Below are 22,822 nucleotides of genomic sequence, written 5' to 3'. Positions count from 1 at the left end.
CTGCATCTTGTCATAGATTCCACTTTGTCCCTGACTCACTGGAGTTTTCTAGGACTTGAGCCTGACTATAGGACTATGAACAATGTGAAGAGGTGGGAACAGGCACTGATAATTGTCAGCAATCCCCTGTCTGGTAACCAACTCAGGAGAGGTCGTTATAGTTTTCAGATAAGCACAGACAAATTTCTTCAGATAGAAGAAAACTCTTCCACCAGGAAGAATAATTTAGAAAACTTATGAATTCAAGTTTTCTTCTTTTATTAGAATCTGCCAATATTCCCCATCTTGATTTTCAAAGGTTTACCCCTTCCCAGCCAACCCATAACTTTAAAGGACAGTATGAGATTGTAAATTCAATTTACCTTGTAACTCAGCAAGCCACATATCAGGATTTTCCCCCCTAAAATCCATGACCCTGCAGCTATAATAAAACTATCTTTGAGGGCAATCACAGAGGCTTTCTGGTCCCTTACTTGGCCTTTAGATGGGAATTTAAAGCCTTGAACTCTCCCATTTTCTTTCCCCATGATCTCCAGTCTACTATAAACAACCAACCAAACCCATTATACTCCATGTTTTTACTGAATGATTCTGTAACAATGTCTTGATCATCCAAAGACTTGCCTTCTATGAACACTCAATTGCTAGTGTTTACAGGTGATAATTGATGTAATTGTTTTCCTACTGCAGGTAATGACTACCTATATCCCCTTTATTGCTGACAAGGTCATTAATACTTTTAAATCTAATCTGATCAGAAAACAAATTTCCAGAAATAGAAATAATATAAAACCAATTTAGAGAACTCATTCTCTTTTTTATTGCAATGTAATTGATGTATAAAATCATATTATTTTCAGGTGTACAACTTAATGATTCAATATTTGTATATATTGCAAAATGATCACAATAAGTCTGGTTAACATCACCACACACAGTTACTTTTTTATTATTTAGAGAGAGAGAAAAAGCGCAAGCTGGGGAGAGGGGCAGAGGGAGAGAGACAGAATCTCAAGCAGCCTCCACACTCAGCATGGACAGAGGACTCAATTCCACAACCCTTGGATCATGACCTGAGCTAAAATCAAGAGTCACTCAACCAACTGAGCCACCCAAGCACCACTTTTTAAATTTTAAAAAATTTTTATTTCTCATGGTTACATTTTTTGTTCTTGTGATGAGAATTATGATATATTCTCTTAGGAACTTTTAAATATACAATATGGTTTTATTAACTATACTCACTATGCTATACACTTATATCCCCAGGACTTATTTTAAAACTGAAAGTTTGTACCTTTGACTACCTTCACCCATTTTGCCTACACTCCAACCCCCAACTCCCTGCCTCCGGCAACTGCCAATTTGTTCTCTGTATCTACAAGTTTGTTTATTTGTTAGATTCCACACACGCATGCATCATAACTATTTGTCTTTCTCTGACTTATTTCACTTTACATAAATCCATGTTGTCACAAATGGCAAGATTCCCTTCTTTCTCATTGTTGAATGATATTCCATCGTGTATATATGTCACATGTTCTTTATCCATTTATCCTTTGATGAACACAGGTTGCTTCCATGTCTCAGCTGTTGTGAATAAGGCTGCAGTGAATATGGGAGTGCATATATCTTTTCAGTATTTTAGTATTTAGTATTTCATTTCCTTCAGTATAGACCCAGAAGTGAAATTGCTGGGTCACATGGCAGTTCTATTTTTAATCTTTTGAGGAAACCCTGTACTGCTTTCCATAGTGGCTGCACCAGTTTACATCCCCACTAACAATGCACACAGGTTCCCTTTTCTCCACGTTCTTACCGACACTTGTTAGCACTCATATTTTTGAGGATAGCCATTCTAACAGGTGTGATAGGTCTAACAGGTGTGATAGAGGTGATATCTCATTGTGGTTTTGACTTGTATTTCCCTCATGATTAGTAATGCTAGGCAGCTTTTTATGTGCCTGATGACCATTTGTATGCCTTCTTAGAAAAATATCTATTCAAATCCTCTGCCAATTTTTTAATCAGATTTTTTTTCTATTAAGTTCTGGGTTCTTCATATACTTTGGATATTAACTCTTTATTAGATACATACGTTGCAAATATTTTCTCCCATTGTGTAGGTTACCTTTTCATTTTTTTTCTTTTGCTGTAATGAGGCTTTTTAGTTTGACATAGTCCCACTTACTTAATTTTGCTTTGTTGCTTGTGCTTTTGCTATCATATCCAGAAAATTGCTAAAAAGACTAATATCAAGGAGCTTCTTCCCTATTTTTTTCTCCTACTTTTAGTGTCAGCCTTACATTTGAATCTTTAACCCACTTTGAGTTAATTTTTAGTATGGTGTAAGATAGGAGTCCAATATCACCTTTCTGCATCGCTTCTTCAATTTTCCCAGCACCATGTGTTGGAAAGACCGTAATCATTTGCTTTATTTTGTTCACATCATACTTAGACCCAAAGTTAGGATACACAGAATGAAGCTGATTTGCCATAACCTCCTTGGTCTACTGTAGAAGATATTCGAAGGCTGAGGGAGACTGTAATGCTGCTCACTCATTTCCAACCACGTTCCCCATGAAATCCACAGAATACTCCATCAAGACTAGAAGAAATAAAATCAGAAAGGAAGTTCTAGCATTATGGAAAAGGTGTAGGTCAAGAATGTCAGCACTGCCTTTAAACTTGGCTCCCTGAATTCAATAGGGCTGATGAGGTAACTAGGGTATCAGTGGCCAAGTGGCAGCACTTAACTGCCAGACATAATATGGGTGTGGTACCATAAGAAGCAACAAAACTAAACCAATAATAAAATAGTTTGACCTGACAATACCTTTGGCATTAGATAATTAATCACAGTACCTCTATAACTGAAAAAAGATGGGTAGCCTAATAAAAGTCTTATTTGATTTGTATGAACAGAAAGTATTTCTATCTGGTCACCTGGTCACCAAGAATGTGACAAATAAAAGCAACAGAGATTCACACTGTCTCTACAATTTCCAGACTTTAGCCACTTGACAAATACAGGACTCTTTGAATAAAAAAAAGACTAGATCTCTTTGAAGAAGGACCTAGTACAGGATAAAAAGAAAATACACTGTAAATATTTCTCATTGCTTTTATTAAAGCTAGGATCATTTACCAGAGTGATTGTACATTGAGGAAGGAGAAATAACCAGACTTCTGGAGAATTTCTGGACTGTAACTCTGAATTTACGCTAATTTCTGGACACTAAAATACTACTGTGGTCCACCAGTCAGAGGAGGGCCTACTGGAGATGAAGTTAAGGGAATTTTGCTTGGTTCTATCTCACAGTGGGCCCAGCGGGTCCTAACCCTTTTGGGTCATTTCAGGAGTCCTAATATTCATAGTTGGAATAGACATACATGGTAAATGGAAGAATATTTGCATTGGTTCTCTGATACATGTGATATGAACTATTATGGTATCAGTGGTGTAGTGTAAGCCACTATTACTCTCTCTTCATACCAAAAGAGAAAACTAGACACAAAACCAAATTCCTGGAGCAGTTTCAAGGATTAGTGACACCATCATGGACTTGAAAGATATAAGACTGGTGATTCCTAACATATCCTTATTAAAATTACCTATGAGCCTGTGCAGAAGTCAAAGGATCTTAATGAAATACTTTGTCAACTCACAAAAGTGGTGATTTAATTGCAGCTTCTTTACCAGATGCATTTAACTGTCCTGATACCTGGTAGGCAGCTATTAATGTAGCAAAGAGTTTTTTTTTTTCTCTATACCTATTAGCAAAGATCATAAACAGTTTGCTTCCAGCACCCAGAACCAAAAACAAACCTTCACTGTCCTATGCTAGAGTATACCAGAATTCCAAGTCCTATGTCATAATCTAATCTGCAAGGAACTTCATTTCTTCTCTATTCCAAAGAACATCACCATGGCTCACCATATTGTTAGTCTGACAACTGGACCAGGACAAGAAGTAGCAGCTACTCTAGATACCTTGGTAAGATATACATGTATATCATAGAATGGAAAATAAATCTCATAAGTATTCATGGGCTGTCACGGCAGTAAAATTTCTAGGAGTATAGTGGTCTGGGGACAGCCAAGATATCTTATACAAAGTGGACAAGTTGCTGTATCTTGTGCCGCTGCATCTACCACAAACAAAGAGGCACAATTTTCTGTGTGACTTAATATTTCGGAGGTAACATATGCCTCATTTTGGCATAATATTCCAATCTAATAACCAAGTAACTCAAAATATTTCCAGTTTTGGACAGGGCATAGAACCAGAGAAGGCTTTACAGCAGCTTCAGACTATCTTGAAAGCCTCTCTGACATTTGGTCTCTCTGATCCAGCAAATACTACAAAGAATGTATAACATATAGGACCACTGAATGCTGCCTTTGGAGGTTCCCTATGGGTGAATCATAACCTCAGACCTTTAGACTTTGGGAGCACCCACATACCATCTTCTACAGATACTCAATATACTTTTGAGAAAGAACTTTTAGCTTGCTTCTAGGCTCCAGTAGAGACTGAACAGTTGAACAAGTGTCACCAAATGCGATGCAATCTGAGCTTTCCACCATTGTATGGATATACCAGTTTATTTATGCATCCACATATTTAAGGGTATATTGCTTGCTTTCGGTGTGGACAATTGTTAATAAAGCTCTATAACCAGCCATCGCATGTTTTTGTGTGGACATAAGTTTTCAACTCATTTGGGGAAATACCAAGTAGCATGACTGCTAGATAGTACATTAAGAGTATATGTAGTTTCGTAAGAAACTGCCAAACTGTCTTCCAAAGCAGCCATACCATTATGCATACTTACTAACAAAGAATGGGAGCCCTCACAAACATTTGGTGTCACAAATGTTTTGGATTTTAGCCATTCTAACAGGTATGTAGTGGCATTACATTGTCTTATTTTACAGTTCCCTAATGATGATGTTGAGCATCTTTTTATAATCATTTTCTTACCTTTACCTAGCTCATAATTTATTATGTTTACTCTTTTCCCAGCTTAATTGAAGTCTAAATGAAATATAAAATTGTACATATGTAAGCAGTACATGGTATTTTGATATACATGTACACTATGAAATGATTACCATGATCAATATTAACATATCACCTCAGTTACCTTTGTATATGTGTATGCGTGTGTGTGAAGAGAACACTGAAGTTATACTCACCCTGTTAGTAAATTTCATTTATATAGTACAAGATCATTAACTACAGTCAACTTGCTGTATATTAGAACTCCAAGACTTATTCACCCTAAATAACTTGAACTTTGCTCCATTTGACCAACATCTGCCCATTTCTCCTATTCCCTGTATCTTGGAAACTGTTGGTTCTTCTTCTATTGGTTCAAAGTTTTAGATTCCACATATAAGTGAGATCATATAGCATTTCTGTCTTTCTGTGTCTGGCTTATTTCACTCAACATAATAACTTCCTGGTTCATCCATGTTGTCATAATATTCCATTCTCTGTTTGTGTCACATTTTTGTTACCTACTCATCCGTCACAAGTTTCCATATCTTGGCTACTGTGAATAATGCTGCAATAAACAGGGGAATGCTGTTATCTCTTCAAGATACTTATAGTTCTATTTTTAATTTTTAAAGAACTTCCATACTGTTTTCCATGATGGCTATAGCAATTTACATTCCTACCAACAACATACAAGAGTACCCTTTTGTCTACATTCTTAAAAACACTTGTTGTCTTTTTGCCTTTTTTGTATTAGCAATTCTAATAAGTGTGAAGTGATACATCATTGTGGTTTTCATTTGCATTTCACAGATGATTAGTGATATCGAACATCTGTTTAAGACATTTGTTCATTTTTTAATCAAGTTATTTATTTCCCACCTGTTGAATTGTAGGTGTTTCTTACATATTTGGATGGATATTAACCCCTTGTCAGACTTATAGTTTGCAAGTATTTTTGCCCCATTCCATGAGTTGTCTCTACAAACTGCTGATTGCTTTCTTCACTGTGCAGAAGCTTTTTAGTTTGATACAATCCCATTTGTCTATTTTTGTCTTTATTGCTTTTGCTGTTGGTATCAAATTTTTCAAAAACATGCCTAGACCACTGTCAAGAAGCTTTTCCGTATCTTTTCTTTTAGCACTTGTCCTAATTTCACAGTTTATGCTTTAAGTCTTTAATCAATTTTGCATGTTTTTTTTTGGGGGGGGGGATAAGGTGTGAAACAAGGATCTCATTCTTCTGCATGTGATACCCAAATTTTCCAACACCATTTATTAAAGAGTCCTTTACTTATTGTGTATTCTTGGTGGCTTTGTCAAAGATTAGTTGACCATATATCTATGCTTTTATTTCTGGGCTCTCTATTCAGTTGGTCCATTTTCCTGTTTTTATGCCAATACCATACTGTTTTGATTACTATAGATGTGTAATATAGTTTGAAATCAGGCAATGTGATGCCTCCAGCTTTGTTCTCCTTGCTCAAGTATGTTTTGGCTATTCAGGATCTTTTGTGGTTCCACACAAATTTTAGAGGTTTTTTTTTCCATTTCTGTGAAAAATGCCATTGGAATTTTGGCAGGATTGCATTGAGTGTACAGATCACTCTAGGGAATATAGATATTTTAACAATATTAATTTTTCCAGTCTATGAACATGTGATATCTTTCCATTTCATTTGTGTCTTCAGTTTCTTTCATCATTGACTTAATAGTTTTCAATGGACAGATCTTTCCTCTCCTTGGTTAGATTTATTCCTGAGTACCTCATATTGTTTGATGCTATTGCAAACAGTTTAATTTCTTATTTAAATACTTGTTAGTGTATAGAAATGGAAGTGATTTGGGTATGTTAATTTTGTATCCTGCAACTTTATTGAATTCATTTATTACTTCTAATGGTTTTTTTTTTTGGTGGAGTCTTTAGAGCTTTCTCATATCATGTCATGTCATCTGCAAATGGAGACAGTTTTACTTTTTCTTTTCCGATTTGGATGCACTTTGTTTTTCTTGTTTAATTGCTCTGGCTTAACTATGTCAAATAAAAGTGGCAAGACAGCATCCGTTGTCTTATTCCTGATCTTAGAGGAAAAACTTTCAGCTTTTCATTATTGAATATTGTATTACGTGTGGTTTTGTCATATATGGCCTTTATTATATTAAGTTATATTCCTTCCATGCCTAATTTATCACCTTTATTATGAAAGGATATTTTGTCAAATGCTTTTTCAGTATCTATTGAGATGATCATATGATTTTTATCCTTCATTCTGGTAATATATGTCACATTTATTGATATGCATAGATTGAACCATCCTTGAATCCCAGAAATAAATCCCACTTGATTATGGTATATAATTTTTTAATGTGCTGGTGAATTTTGTAGACTAGCATTTTGCTGAGGGTTTTTACATGTATATTCGTAAGGAATATTGGCCTATAATTTTCTTTTCTTGTAATGTCATGGTCTAGCTTTGGTATCAGAGTAATGCTGTCCTAGTAGAATAAATTCAGAGTATTCACTAGTCTCCAACTTTTTAAAATAGTTTGAAAAGGACTATTAATTTTTCTTAAAATGTTTGGTAGAATTAACCAGTGAAGCCATCTTAACCTGGGATTTTGTTGTTGGAAAGTTTTTGATTATTGATTCAATCTCCTTTCTCATTATTAGTATATTCAGATTTTGTATTTCTTTTTGATACAGTGTTGGTAGATCACGTTTCTAGAAATTTGTCTATTTCTTCCAGGTCATCCAATTTGAGGGCATATCATTTTTGATAGGAACCACTGTCATTCTTTGTATTTTTGTGGTATCACTTTTTGTGTCCTCTTTCATTTGTAATTTTACTTGTGTTTTTTTTTCTTAATACTCTAGCAAAAGTTTTGTCCATTTTGTTTATCTCCTCAAAAACCAGCTCTTCATTCCATTGATCTTCTCTATTGTTTTTTTGTTTTTCTACTCTGTATTTATTTCTACTCTAATCCTTTATTATTTCCTTCCTTATGCTAATTTGGGCTGGGTTTGTTCCTTTTCTAGTTCCTCAATATGCAAATTTAGGTTGTGATTTTGAGATCTTTCTTTTTTCTTAACATGGACATTTATCATTATAAACTTTCCTCTTGGAACTGCTTATGTGCATCCCGTAAGTTTGGGTATCTTGTGTTTTATTCTTTTTGTCTCAATTTATTATTTTCCTTATGATAATTTTTTGCTTCCTTTTTGATTACTTCTTTCATCCATTGGCTGTTTCCTAGGGTGTTGCTTAATTTCCACAGATTTGTGAATTTCCAAATTTTCCTTCTGTTATTATAGTTTCATACTATTGTGGTCAGATAGGATACTTGAGGGGCACCTGGGTGGCTCATTCAGTTAAGTGTCTGACTCTTGGCTGCAACTCAGCTCATGATCTCACGGTTCATGCCCCACATTGGGCTCTGCGCTCACAGCACAGAACTTGCTTGGGATTCTCTTTCTCCTCTCTCTGCCCCTCCCCGACCCTCTTTCTCAAACTTAAAAAAAAAAAAAAAGATGCTTGAAATTGTTTCAATCTTATTAAAATTTAATGACTTGTGGGGCACCTGGCTGACTCAGGCAGTGGAGCATGCAACTTTCGGTCTCAGGGTTGTGGATTCAAGCCCCACACTGGGTGTAGAGATTACTTAAAAACAAAATCTTAAAAAAAATTTGTTGACTAGTTTGGGGGTTTAACATATGATCTGTCCTGGAGAAAGTTATGTGTACATTTGAGAACAATGTGTACTATGCTGCAGTTGTATGGGAATTTCTGTACCTGTGAGATCCCTGTGGTCTATACTGTTATTCAAATTCACTGCCTTCTTATTTATTTAGAACTGAATGATCTACACATTGCTCAGGAGAAGGTACTGAAGTCCCTGACTTTTATTGTATTGCTGTATATTTCTCACTTTATCTCTCTCAATATATCCTTTATGCTTGTAGGTGATCTGATGTTGGGTGCATATATATTTACAACTGTTATATCCTGTTAATGAATTGACTCTTTCACCATAATATAATGACCATTTTTGTCTCCTTTGACAATTTTTAAGTCTATTTAATCTGAAATAATAAGCATTCCTGTGTTCTTTTCATTATCATTAATGTGAAATATCTTTCTCCATCCTTTCAATTTCAGCCTATGTGTGTCCTTAAAACTAGTCTCTTGTAGGCAGAATTTATTTGGATCATGTTTTTTATACATTCAGTTATTCTATATCTTTTTATTGGAGGTTTTAATCCATTTACATTTAAAATAACTATAGATGAGAACTTATTACTACCGCTTTTCTGTTTTGTATTTCCTTTGTTTCTTTCTTTCTACTCACTGTCTTCCTTTATTATTTGATAGCTTTTTTGTAGTGTTATGCTTTGATTCCTTTCTCTTCATATTTTGTGTATCTGCTGTGGGTTTTGTGTTTACAAAAAGACTTATATAACACATCTTATAGTCCATTTTAAGCTGATAACAAATTTGATTACATACAAAACTTCTACACTTTTTTTGGTGTATACGTAACATTTATTGTGGTAAAATATACAAAAAAAAATAAATTTACCTGCCATTTTGAAGTGTACAATTCAATGGCATCAAGCACATTCACACTGTGGTACAACACTCCCCACTATCCATTTTGAGAATTTTTTCATGATCCCAAGCTGAAACTTTGTATTCATTGACAATAACTCTTCTCATTACCCCTTCCATAGTTTCTGGTTGCCCCTACCCATCCCATACATATTTTATGATAGTGATTTGACAATTTACATCTTTTGTGTATCCATTAAATTATTGTACTTATTTTTATTATTTTTGTCTTTTTACTTTTATGAAAGGGTTGAAAGTGATTTATATACCACCATTATAGTTTACACACCACCACTATAGTATGGGTATATTCTGTATTTTAGTATATATCTACCTTTACCAGTGAGTTCCATACTTTTTTATCTCATGAATTAGCATCCTACACTTGATCTTAGCCAAAAGACTAACAAAAAATCATGAATTAATACCCTTTTGTTTCAGTCTGAAGAAGTACCTTTATAGCATTTTTTATAAGGCAGAACTGGTGGAGATGAATTCAAGCTTTGGGGAAACCTTTCTCTCCCCTTCATTTCTACAGGTGAGATTTGCTAGGTATAGCATTCTTGTTTGGATTTTTTTTTCTTTCAGCATTTTGAATATATTCCACCACGAACCACCCCTTCCCTGCAAGGTTTTAGCTGAAAAATTCACTGACAGTCATATGGTGGCTCCATTGTATAAAATGAGTCATTTTTTTCTTGCTGCTTTAAAAATTCTCTTTGTCTTTGACTTTTGACAATGTGGTTATAATGCATCTCATTGTAAATGTTTTTAATTTCAACCTATTCGACTTTGAGTCTCATGATTGTGGATATCCATTTTCTTCCCTAGATTTAAGAAGTTTTCAGACAATATTTCTTTAAATAAGCTTTTTTTCTCTTTCTCTCTCTCTCCCTCTCTTTACTCCTCTCATCTTTCTCCTCCTTTTCCTCTTTGGTTAGCTCCCATAATGTATATATTAGTTCACTTGATGGAGTCCCATAGTCCCTTAAGCTTTCTTTACTCTTTTTCCTTCTTTTTTTCTTTTTGCTCCTCTGACTCAGTAAGTCCAAATGACTTGTCTACAGGTCACTGATACTTTCTTCTGTTTGATCTATTCTACTTTTGAACCCCATCCATGCTTTTTTCAGTTATCATATACTTAAGCTCCAGTATTTTTGTTTTTTCAATTCATATCTACTTCCATGCTAATATTTGCATTTTATTAATGCAGTGCTTTCCTGATTTCATTTAGTTGTCTATCCTGTTCTCTACCTAATGAGCTTCATTAAATGATTGTTTTGAATTTGTTAGGCAATCTATAGATCTCCATTTCTTTTGGATTGGTTACTGGAGATTTTTTGTCCTCATTGGACTGTGTCATATTTCATGATTCTTCATGTTCCTTGTAGGTTTGCTTTGTTTTCTTCATTTAGAGAATCCACTTTCTCTCCCAGTCTGTATGGACTGATTTTGACTGGGAGAGACCTTCACTAGTCAGCAGTGCTCAAAGTGAAGCAAGAGAGAGACCAATCCATTATAGCATGTGTTAGGACTGGAGGAAAGCATCAGTTCTGTGCTTTTTCCCAATCTCACAGAACAATTCCAGCTATAACAGCACATCCACCCCTTTCCTTTTTTGCTAGTGGAGCCAGAAAACTGAGCTTTTTCATTTTTTACCATTTGATATAAGTGAGATAGAAATTGGCTCCACAAATAGCACTCTGAATTTCCGGGGATTGGGCCCCCTTTGTTTCTTTCCTTTCTTCCTAGAAGAAAAACCTCAGTTCTGTGCTCATTTACAATCTCAAAGAGCATCAGCACCAGCTGTAACTGAATGGCCTCACCTTTTCTATGTTCTGAGCAGTCCCAAAGGACCAGGCTCTGCAGGTTGTTCAGTCCTCAGCATAAGGTGAGACAGGATCTGGCTGTGTTATGGGCCATAGGACAAGTCTCCATAGATTTAAAAGCATTCAAATCATACAAAGTAGGTTACTGATTACAATGAGAATCAACTAGAATCAATAACATAATTATATCTGGAACTTTTCCCCTGGGAATTATAACCTGTGTGTTAAAGAAATTTAAGTTGTTAAAGAAATTACAAATAAAATTAAGAAATATTTTGAGCTGAATCAAAAGAAAACAAGATCTATATAAATTTATATATGTAGTTAAGGAAGTGTTTAAAAGGTAATTAATGGAACTAAATACCTATATTAGAAAGGTATCAGATGAATGACTATGGTTTCTACCTAAAGAAAGGAGAAAAGGGTCAGGGAAGATGGCAGCAGAGTAGGAGGACCTTAGGCTCATCTCATGCCACAAATACAACTAGATAACTATCAAAGCATCCTAAATAGCCCAAAAACTGACCTGAAGACTGGCAGAACAAACTCCACAACTCAAGGTAGAGAAGAAGCCACATCAAACAAGGTAGGAAATGCAGAGACATGGCTTGAGAGATAAACAGATCATGGGTGCTGCAGAAGGGCAAGAGACAGACTAGCCCATAAGGAAGCACAGGGGGAAAATAAATCCCCATAGCAATCAGCTTGGAAAGCCACAAGGGCTGAATTTCATGAGTTCTTGCAACCAGCAGGGCTTAAAGCTTTGAGTTTTAAAGGTCAGTGGGTAGGGCTGGGATAGAGCTCAGAGGACAATGTACCCTTCTAGGAGAAAATTCAAGATGCTGATATACAGCATGGAAATAGTGATATGAAGAATGCCTGGGGCACACAGTGAGGAGGTTATCCACCTGTCTCAGAGCACATCCCAAAGAGGCAGCATTCACAGAGAGACCCCTCTAGAAATAAAGGAACTGGCAAGTATCATTTCCCTCTCCTACCCCTCAGCATAAGCACAGGACCACCTGCAGGAATGAGCACAGTGCTGAAACATGCTACCTAACTTGCTTACACCAAGTCCTGCCATTCCCCACCCCACCCACCCAATCTAGTGGAAGTGTCCCTCTCAGTGACACTTGCCTTAATCTCAGCTCAGGAGGCCACTCCTCCAGAAGACCAGCCAAAACCCCTACTAACACTGCATCTCCCAACTTGGGAATTTTTCAGGGCCTCAGCTCTAATGGTGTTGTGGACAGATATCATTTCACAAACAGACCAGAGGAGACCTACTTAAAATGTGGCACATTTAGTCGAGGGACCACACACTGCACACAAGAAGTAAAGAGAGCCTCTGCAGACAACAGACCTGAAGTGGCCAGAACAAAGCTGCAGAGTACACACAGCACACACTGGAGACATTCTCAGAAGTACTAAGCACTGAGGAACAGGGGGTACCTCTCAACAGGGCACCACGGGACCTCTTCTTCATAAAAAGGAGACATAGTGACCTTCTCAAGAACAGGAGACATAGTGACCATCCTAACCACAGACAGGCAGAGAAACTTAGGCAAAATGAAAAGACAGAGAAATTTATCCCAGATGAAAGAACAGGACAAAGCCATGGTCAGAAATCTAAATGAAACAGATATAAGTAACATATGTGAGAAAGAATTTAAAGTAATGATTATAAGGATACTCACCGGAGTTGAGAAAAAAGTGGAAGACACATGTGAGACCCTTAACATAGAGATAAGGAATAAAATAGAAAAGATAAAGGGCTCCATAAATGGAAGTGAGAAACACTCTTGATGGAATGAACAGAAGGGTGGGAGAGGCAGAGGAATGAAATAGTGACATAGAAAAGAGAGTAATGGAAAGTAATCAAGCTGAACAAAAGAGAGAAAAAAGAATTATTCAAAAAAAGAACAGACTTTAGGTACTCAGGGACTCCATCAAACATAATAACACCTGTATTATAGGAGTCCCAGAAGAAGACAGAGAACAGAGGGCAAAAAATTAATTTGAATAAATAATAGCTGAAAACTTTCCTAATGTAAGAAAGTAAATATCCAACCAGATTCCGTGGGCACAGAGAATTTCCATCAAAATCAACAAAATCAGACTGACATCAAGACATAATTAAAATTGCAAAATATAGTGATAAAAAATCTTAAAAGCAGTAAGACAAAAGAAGTCATTAATTTACAAGGGAAAATCCATTAGACTAGCAGGATATTTTTCAACAGAAACTTTCCAAGCCAGATGGGAATGGCATGATATGTTCAACGTGCTGAATGAGAAAAGTTTACATCCCAAAACACTCTTTCTAGCAAGGCTATCATTCAGAATAGAAGGAAACATAAAGAGTTTCCCAGACAAACAAAAACAGATGGAGTTAATGTCCACTAAACTAACCCTGTAAGAAATATTCAAGGGGACACTGAGTGGAAAAGACAAACCAAAAGGGACAGTATAAAAGTAGGAAACACAACAGCAGCAAAAATGAATATTTCTGTAAAAAAAATCAGCCAAGAAACTCACCAAAAAAAAGGGGTATTAAATATAATAACATACACCTAAAACATGGAGAGGAGAGGAGAGAAGAATGGATTCAAACTTAAATGACATCAACTTAATATAGGCTACTATATGCAGAAGTTATATACAAAACTAATGATAACCATATATCAAAACCACTAATAAACATGCAAAGAATAAAGAGAAATAAATCCAAATCTATCACTAAAGAAAATCAGCAAAACATGACAAGATAAAGGCAAGAAAGGATCAGAGACAATTTTCAAAACCAACCACAAAACAAGTAACAAAATGGCAACAGATACATACCGATCAATAATTACTTTGAATATAAATGGACTAAATGTTCTAATCAGAAGACATATGGTGACAAAATGGATTAAAAAATAAGATTCCTCTATATGCTGCCTACAACAGACTCATGTTAGACCTAAAGACACTTACTGAATGAAAGTGAGAGGAACAAAAAAATGTCTATCACGCAAATGGATATCAAAGAAAGCCAGAATAGCAATACTTATTTCAGACAAAATACCCTTTATTTCTATGATTTTTCTTTGGCTGTGTACTGTATACTTTATTGATGGTACAATGCAAGGTGGAGCTCCACAAGCCCCTCCTTTTCTTCAAGGACTCTTGGATGGAAACTGTGGAGGTCAAGAGATATTCAGTGTGTTGAGGGATGAGTTGGGGCAAAGACTCCCCAGCATCTGAGAGCCTTTCTCTTCCTGTTGTTCTTGCTGGGGCTGGTGGTCCAGGGGGCTCTTACTCCTTGAAGGCCATGTGGACGATAATGTCTACCACCCAGTCACTGTAGCCAAATTCATCATCATACCAGGAAATGAGCTTGACAAAGTAGTCACTGAAAGCAATGCCAGCCCCAGCATCAAAGGTGGAAGAGTGCATGTCACTATTAAAGTTGATACTCAGTGTAGCCCAGGATGCCCTTCAAAGGGCCTTCTAATGCCTGCTTCACAACCTTCTTGATGTCATCATATTTGGCAAGTCAAATCTATGACTGACATGCTGTGGGTGGGGGCATGGAAGGCCATGCCAGAAAGCTTCCCATTCAGCTCAGGGATGACCTTGCCTATAGCCTTGGTGGTGTCAGTAGAAGCAGGGATGATATTATGGGCAACCCCTCAGCCATCACACCACAGCTTCCCAAAGTGGCAGTCCATGGTCTTCTGGGTGGCAATGATGGCATGGGCTGTGGTCGCATGTCCCTCCACGATGCCAAAGTTGTCATGGGTGACCTTGGTCACAGAGGTCAAGTAGTTAGTGGTGCAGGAAGCATTGCTGACAATATTGAGGGAGTTATCATACTTCTCATGGTTCACGCCCATCACAAACATGGAGGCATCAGCAGAAGGGTCAGAGATGATGACTCCTTGGGCCCCACCCTTCTAATGAGACCCAGCTTTCTCCATGGTGGTGATGACCCTAGTGGACTCCACAACATACTCACCACCAGATTCATCCCATTTGATATTGGCAGGATCTCACTCCTGAAAAATGAAGATGAGCTTTCCATTGATGACAAGTGTCCTGTTCTCAGCCATGACTGTGCCATGGAACTTGCCAAGGGTGGAATCATATGAGAACATCAGGAACATGTAGACCATGTAGTGGAGGTCAATAAAGGAGTCATTGATGGTGACAATATCCACTTTTCTAGAGTTAAAAGCAGCCCTGGTGACTAGGCACCTAATACACCCAAATCCATTTATTCTGACCTTCTCCATCATTTCTCAGGGACACTGCTGGCACTACACCAGAAGAAGCAGCTTTCTGTTGAACAGGGAGGAGCAGAGAGCCCAGACAAAAAAGACTTTTAAATCAAAAACTGTAACAGGAGACAAAGAAGAACACTGTATAATAATAAAGGGGACATTCCAATAAGAAGTATAACAATTATAAATATTTATGCACCCAAGTTGGAAGCACCCAAATATATAAAATAGTTAATAACAAATGTAAAGGAAATAATACAATAATAGTCCTGACTTTAACACCCCACATACAACAAGGGACAGATCATCTAAACAGGTTGTCAACAAGGAAACAATGGCTGTGAATGACACACTGGAACAATTAGACTTAATAAACATACAAAGAATATTCCATCCTAAAACAGAATACACATTCTTTTCAATTGCACACGGAACTATCTCCAGAATAGATCATATATTAGGTCACAAAACAAACTCAAGAAATTCAAGAAGACTAAAGTCATACCATGTGTCTTTTCTAACTACATCCCTATGAAACTAGAAGTCAACCACAAAAAATATATCCAGAAAGAACACAAATACATGGCAGGTAAATAACATGCCACTAAACAATGAATGGGTCAACCAGGAAACCAAAAAACAAATTAAAAAGCACATGGAAATAATTAAAATGAAAACACTACAATTCAAAGCCTCTGGGATACAGCAAAGCAATTCCAAGAGGGAAGTTTATAGCAATACAGACCTATCTCAAGAAACAAGAAAAATATCAAATAAACAACCTAATTTTGCACATACAGTAGCTAGAAAAAGAACAACAAAACCTAAAACCAGCAGAAGGAAGGAAATAATAAAGATTAGAGCAGAAATATATAGAAACAAGCAAACAAACAAACAAAAACACAACAAATCAATAAAGCCTGGAACTGGTTCCTTAAAAATAAATCAAAATAATTGATAAACCTCTAGCCAGACTTATCAAAAAGAAAAAGGACTCAAATAAAATCAAAAATGAGAGAGGAAAAATAACAACCAACACCACAGAAATACAAATAATTATAAGATAATATGAAAAACTATATGCCAAAAACTGGACAATCTAAAAGAAATGGATAAATTCCTAAAAAACATATAAACTACAAAAACTGAAACAGGAAGAAATAGAAAACTTGAGCAGATCAATGATCAGCAAACAAATTGAATCAGTAATTAAAAAAAAAAAAAACCCAACAAACAAAAGTCCAGGATCCAATGGCTTCACAAGCAAATTCCACCCAACATTTAAAAGGCGAAAGATTTATACAATCTGAAGAGAAACCAGAGTATTCCACCCAACATTTAAAGAGTTCATACCTATTCTTCTAAAACTGTTCCAAAAAATAGAAAAGGAAGGAAAACTTCCAAATTCATTCCATGAGGCCAGCATTACCCTGATACCAAAACCAGATAAAGATACCACTCAAAAAGAGACCTATAGATATCCCTGATGAACACAGATGCAAAATTCTCAATAAAATACTTGCAAATTGAATCCAACAACACATTAAAAAATCATTCACCACAGTCCAGAGGGATTTATTTCTGGATTGCAAGGGTGGTTCAATATCTGTAAATTAATCAACATGATACACCACATTAATAAAAGAAAAGTGAAGAACATTATGATCATTTCAATAGATGCAAAAAGAATCCATTCATGATAAAAATCCCTCAACAAAATAGATTAGAGGAAAACATACCTCAACAGAACAAAGGCCATACATAAACTCAGAGGTAATACCATCCTAAATAGGAAAAAATTGAGAGCTCTTCCTCTACAGTCAGGAACAAATAGGGATGCCCATACTCAACACTTTTATGCAACATAGTAATGGAAGTCTTAGCCATAGCCGTAAGATAGCAAAAAGAAATAAAAGCATCCAAATCAGCAAGGAAGAAGTAAAACTTTCGCTATTTGTAGAAGACAGTATACTATATATAGAAAACCTGAAAGATTCTACCAAAAAGCTACTAGAACTGACAGATGGATTCAGTAAAGTTTCAGGATACAAAAATCAATGTGCAGAAATCTGTTGCATTTCTATATACCCATTATGAAGCAGGAGAAGAAGAAATTAAGGAATCAATTCCATTTACAATTGCACCAAAAACCATTAACATACCTAGGAATAAACCTAACCAAAGGGGCGACAGATCTATAATCTGAAAATTGTACAAAACTTATGAAAGAAATTGAAGAAGACACAAAGAAATGGAAAAGCACCCCATGCTCATGGACTGGAAGAACAAATATTGTTAAAATCTCTATACTATCCAATACAATCTACACATTTACTGCAGACCCTATCAAAATACCAATAGCCTTCTTCACAGAACTAGAAGAAACAACTCTAAAATTTGTCTGGAACCACAAAAGACCGTGAATAGCCAAAGCAATATTGAAAAAGAAAAGCAAAGCTGGAGGTATCACAATTCTGGACTTCAAATTATATTACAAAGCTGTAGTAATCAAAACCTTATGGTACTAGCATAAAAATATACATATAAATAGAACAGACTAGAAAACCCAGAAACCCACAACTATATAATCAATCTTCAACAAAGCAGGAAAGAATATCCATGGGAAAAAGTCCCTTCAACAAATAATGTTGCTAAAACTCAACAGCTACCTGCAAAAGAATGGAATTGGACCACTTTCTTACACCAGACACAAAAATACATTCAAAATTTATGAAAGACCTAAATGTAAAACCTGAAACCACCAAATTCTAGAAGAGAATGCAGGCATTAACTTTTTTGACATCAGCCACAGCAACTTCTTTCTGGATATGTCTCCTGAGGCAAAGGAAACAAAAGCAAAAATAAACTATTAGGACTACCTCAAAATAAAAAGCTTCTGCACAATGAATGAATCGAAAAAACTAAAAGGAAACCTATGGAATGGGAGAAGATATTTGTAAATGACATATCCAATAAAGGGTTAGTATCCAAAATATATAAAGAACTTATCAAACTCAGTACCCAAAAAACAAATAATTCAGTTAAAAGGTGGGCAGAAGACATGAACAGACATCTCTCCAAGAATACACAGAGATGCCCAACACACACATGAAAAGATGCTCATCATCATTTATCATCAGGGAAATGCAAAACTACAATATCACCTCACACCTGTCAAAATGGCTAAAATCAACAATACAAGAAATAACAGGTATTGGCAAGGATTTGGAGAAAAAAAGGAATACTCATGCATTGTTGGTTGGAATGCAAACTGGTACAGCCACTCTGGAAAATAATATGGAGGTTCCTAAAAAAGTTAAAAATAGGGGCATGTGGGTGGCTCAGTCAGTTTAGCACCCGACTCTTGATTTCATTGTAGGTCATGATCTACCAGTTCATGAGATCGAGCCATGTGTTGGGCTCTTCACTGAGCACAAATCTGCTTGGGATTCTCTCTCCCTCTATGCCCCTCCCCCACTAATGTGTGTGCACCCACTCTCCAAATAAACTTTTTTAAAAAGTTAAAAATAGAACTACCCTATCATCCAATAATCACATTACTGCGTATTTACCCAACGAATACAAAAACACCAATTGAAAGTGATACATGAACCCCTCTGTTTATAATAGCATTATTTACAATAGCCAAGATATAGAAGCAGCCCAAGTATCCATGGATTGATGAACAGGTAAAGAAGATGTAATATACATATATAGGAATATTACTCATCCATAAAAAAGAATGAAATCTTGCCATTTGCAACAACATGGATGGAGCTAGAGAGTAGAATGCTAGGTGAAAAAAATCAGTCAGAAAAAACAAATACCATATTTCACTCATGTGGAATTTAAGAAGCAAAACAAATGAACATATGAGAAAAAGAGAGGGAAAAATCAAGAAATATACTCTTATTTATAGAGAACTGATGGTTACCAGTGGGGAGGAGGTTGGGGGTATGGTTAAATAGGTAATGGCAATTAAACAGTGCACTTATGATGAGCACCAGGTGATGTATGTAATTGTTGAATCACAATAACATACATCTGAAACTAACAACACAGCTAATTGGAATTAAAAAATTAAATAATTAGAAAGTAGAAAAGGCAAATTAAAAACAAATAAAGAAGAATATAAACAATACAAACAGAAATTAATGAAATAGGTAACAGAAAACAACAGAAAAAAATAGAACCCAAAGGAAAGAAATAATAAAGAGCAGACAAGAAATAGAGACTAAAATGACAATAGAAAAGATCAATAACACTAAGAGCTTGTTCTTTGAAAAGATAAACAAAATTTTCCTTTAACTAAACTAACCAATAAAAAATAGAGGGCTCAAATAAATGAAATCGGAAATAAAAGAGGTTGCAACAGATACCATAGAGTATGATTATAAAAAAGTACTATAAACAAGTATACACCAACAAATTAGATAACCTAGAAGAATGGATGAATTCCTATAAACACATAATCTTCTAAAACTGAATCATAAAAAAATAGAAAATGTGAGTAGACCAACTTCTATTAACAAGATGAACTGGTAATCAAAAACTTCTCAATAAACAGAAGTCCAAGACCAAACATTTTCACTGGTTAATTCTACCAAACATTCAAAGCAGATTTAATACCAATCCTTCTCAAACTCTTCCAAAACACTGAAGAGAAGGAAATGCTTCCCAAGCATTACCCTGAACCAACACTACACCAGGACAACATAAAAAAAAACAAAAATTACACGCTGATATCCTTGATGAATATAGCTGTGAAAACCTTCAAGCAAATTAATTTCAACAATATATAAAAGAATCATACATAGTGATCAAGTGGGGATTATTCCAGAGATAAAGGTGATACAACATCCAAAGAAATCAATCGATATGATACAGGTTAACAAAATGAAGTATAAAAATCATAAGATCATCTCAATAGATACAGAAAAAAAAGTCATATGACAAAATTCGACATTTATTTCTGATAAAAATCTCAACAAAGTGGGTATAGAGGGAACACACCTTAACATAATAACTGTCATGCATGACAAACTCACAGCTAACACCACACTCAATGTTGAAAAATTACAAACTTTCAGTTTTTCACTCTCATCACTTTTATTCAACAAAGTGTTGAAAGTTCTAACCACAGCAATAATGCAAGAAAAAGAAAAAAGGCCACTCAATTATGAAAGGAAAAATAAAACTGTTACTATTTATAGATCATGTAATACCATATATAAAACAACCCTGAAGCTTCCACCAAAAACCTTGAGGAACAGTTAAACAAATTCAGAAAAGTTTGAGGATACAAAATTAATACATATAAATCTATGGTGTTCCCTATACACTAATAATAAAATATCGGAAAGAAAAACTAAGAAATAAACCCCAACTCCAATTACATCAAAAAGAGGGGCTCAGGGGTGGCTCAGTTGGTCAAGCATCCAACTCTTAATTTTGGCTCAGGTCATGATCCCAGGGTCATGGGATCAAGTCCCACATTGTGGAGCCTGCTTAAGATTCTTTCTCTCCCTCTGTTCCTCTCCCCTGCTCACACACTCTCTCTCTCAAAAAACAAAACAATCAAACAAAATAGTAATCAAAACAATATGGTATTGGCATAAAAACAGACACACAGATCAATGGAACAGAATTGAGCACCCGGAAAAAAACCCACACATATACGGACAATTAATGTATCACAAAGGAGCCAAGAACATACAATGGAGAAAGGACAGTCTCTTCAATAAATGGTGGTAGGAAAACTGAACAGCCACATGCAAAAGAATTAAAGTAAACCACTGTCTTACACCATACATAAAAATCAACTCCAAATAGGTTAAAGATTTGAACATAAGACCTGAAACCACAAAATTCCTAGAAGAAAATATAGTCAGGCTTGACATTGGTCTTAGCAATGTTTATGAATCTGACTCCAAAGGCAAGAGAAACAAAAGTGAAAATAAACAAATGGGCATACATCAAACTAAAAAGCTTCTGCATAGCAAAGGAAACCATCATAAAAATGAAAAGACAACCTAATGAAGTGGAGAATATATTTGCAAATCACATATCTAGTAACAGGTTAATATCCAAAATACGTACAGAATTCACACAACTCAATAACAATAAATCAAACAGATTTTTTAAATGGACAGAGGATCTAAGTAGACACTTTTCCAAGAAAGACATACATACTACCAAAAGGCACGTGAAAAGATATTTGTATATCACTAAATATTAGAGAAGTGCAAATCAAAACCACAATGAGACATCACTTCACGCTTGTTAAAATGGCTATAAGCAAAAGACAAGAAGTAAGGGTTGGAGAGAACATAGATAAAAAGGAAACTTCATACACTGTTGGTGGAAATGTAAATTGGTGTGTCCAACATGGAAAATAGTAGAGATTCCTCAAAAAATTTACATCTACCATCTGATACAGCTATACCACTTCTGGGAATTCATTCAAAGAATATTAAAACACTAATTCAAAAAGATATATGTACCACTATGTGCACTGCAGCACTATTTTCAACAGACAATATAAGGAAGCAGCTTAAGTATCCATGGATACTTTATCCAATGGATAAAAAAGATGTGGTATATATAAACAAGATAAAACTACTCAGCCACAAAGAAAAATGAAATCTTGCCATTTACAACAACATATATGGACTTCAAGGCTATTATGCTAAGTGAAATAAGTCAGAGACAAATACTGTATGATTTTACTGATCTGTGGAATCCAAAAACAAAAAAGTAAAACAAACAAACAAAAACAATACAAACCCAAACTCATAGGTATAGTGAAGAGATTGATGCTCACCAAAGGGGAAGAATATGGGGGGTGGGGGGTGAAATGGCTAATCGTATACTAATGAACAATAACTAGACTTTTGTTGGTAATCACTTTGTCATGTATACCGATGTCAAATTATAACACTGTACACCAGAAACATATATAATGTTATATATTAATTTTACCTTAATAAAAATAAGCTGAAAAATCTCTGGAATGCTGACAATATCTTTTTAAAAGGTACAAACTACCAATAGACAATGAAAGAGAGGAATATACTGAAAGTCATAGATATATTTCTTTTCTTATTATTATT

At 35.5% G+C, this 22,822-nt stretch overlaps 1 long non-coding RNA gene and 1 pseudogene across 2 annotated transcripts in view; one reads left to right on the top strand and one right to left on the bottom strand.

Annotated features, from left to right (window-relative positions):
• The first annotated feature begins 3,922 nt into the window (after window positions 1-3,922).
• Window positions 3,923-22,822, top strand: part of LOC122239529 — a 155,793-nt gene continuing 136,893 nt past the window's right edge. The window contains exon 1 of one of the 2 annotated variants that reach the window (XR_006218713.1): window positions 3,923-3,998. This is a non-coding gene — a long non-coding RNA (uncharacterized LOC122239529). The remainder of the gene's footprint in view (window positions 3,999-22,822) is intronic. The other variant, XR_006218714.1, reaches the window with a different exon arrangement.
• On the bottom strand, window positions 14,743-15,722 carry LOC102961124 (annotated as a pseudogene).

This window comes from Panthera tigris, chromosome B3 (genome assembly GCF_018350195.1).
Source record: "Panthera tigris isolate Pti1 chromosome B3, P.tigris_Pti1_mat1.1, whole genome shotgun sequence".
Classification (NCBI taxonomy): Eukaryota; Metazoa; Chordata; class Mammalia; order Carnivora; family Felidae; genus Panthera; species Panthera tigris.
Note: the sequence above shows the minus strand (reverse complement) of the source record. Positions and strands in the feature narration are given on the sequence as shown.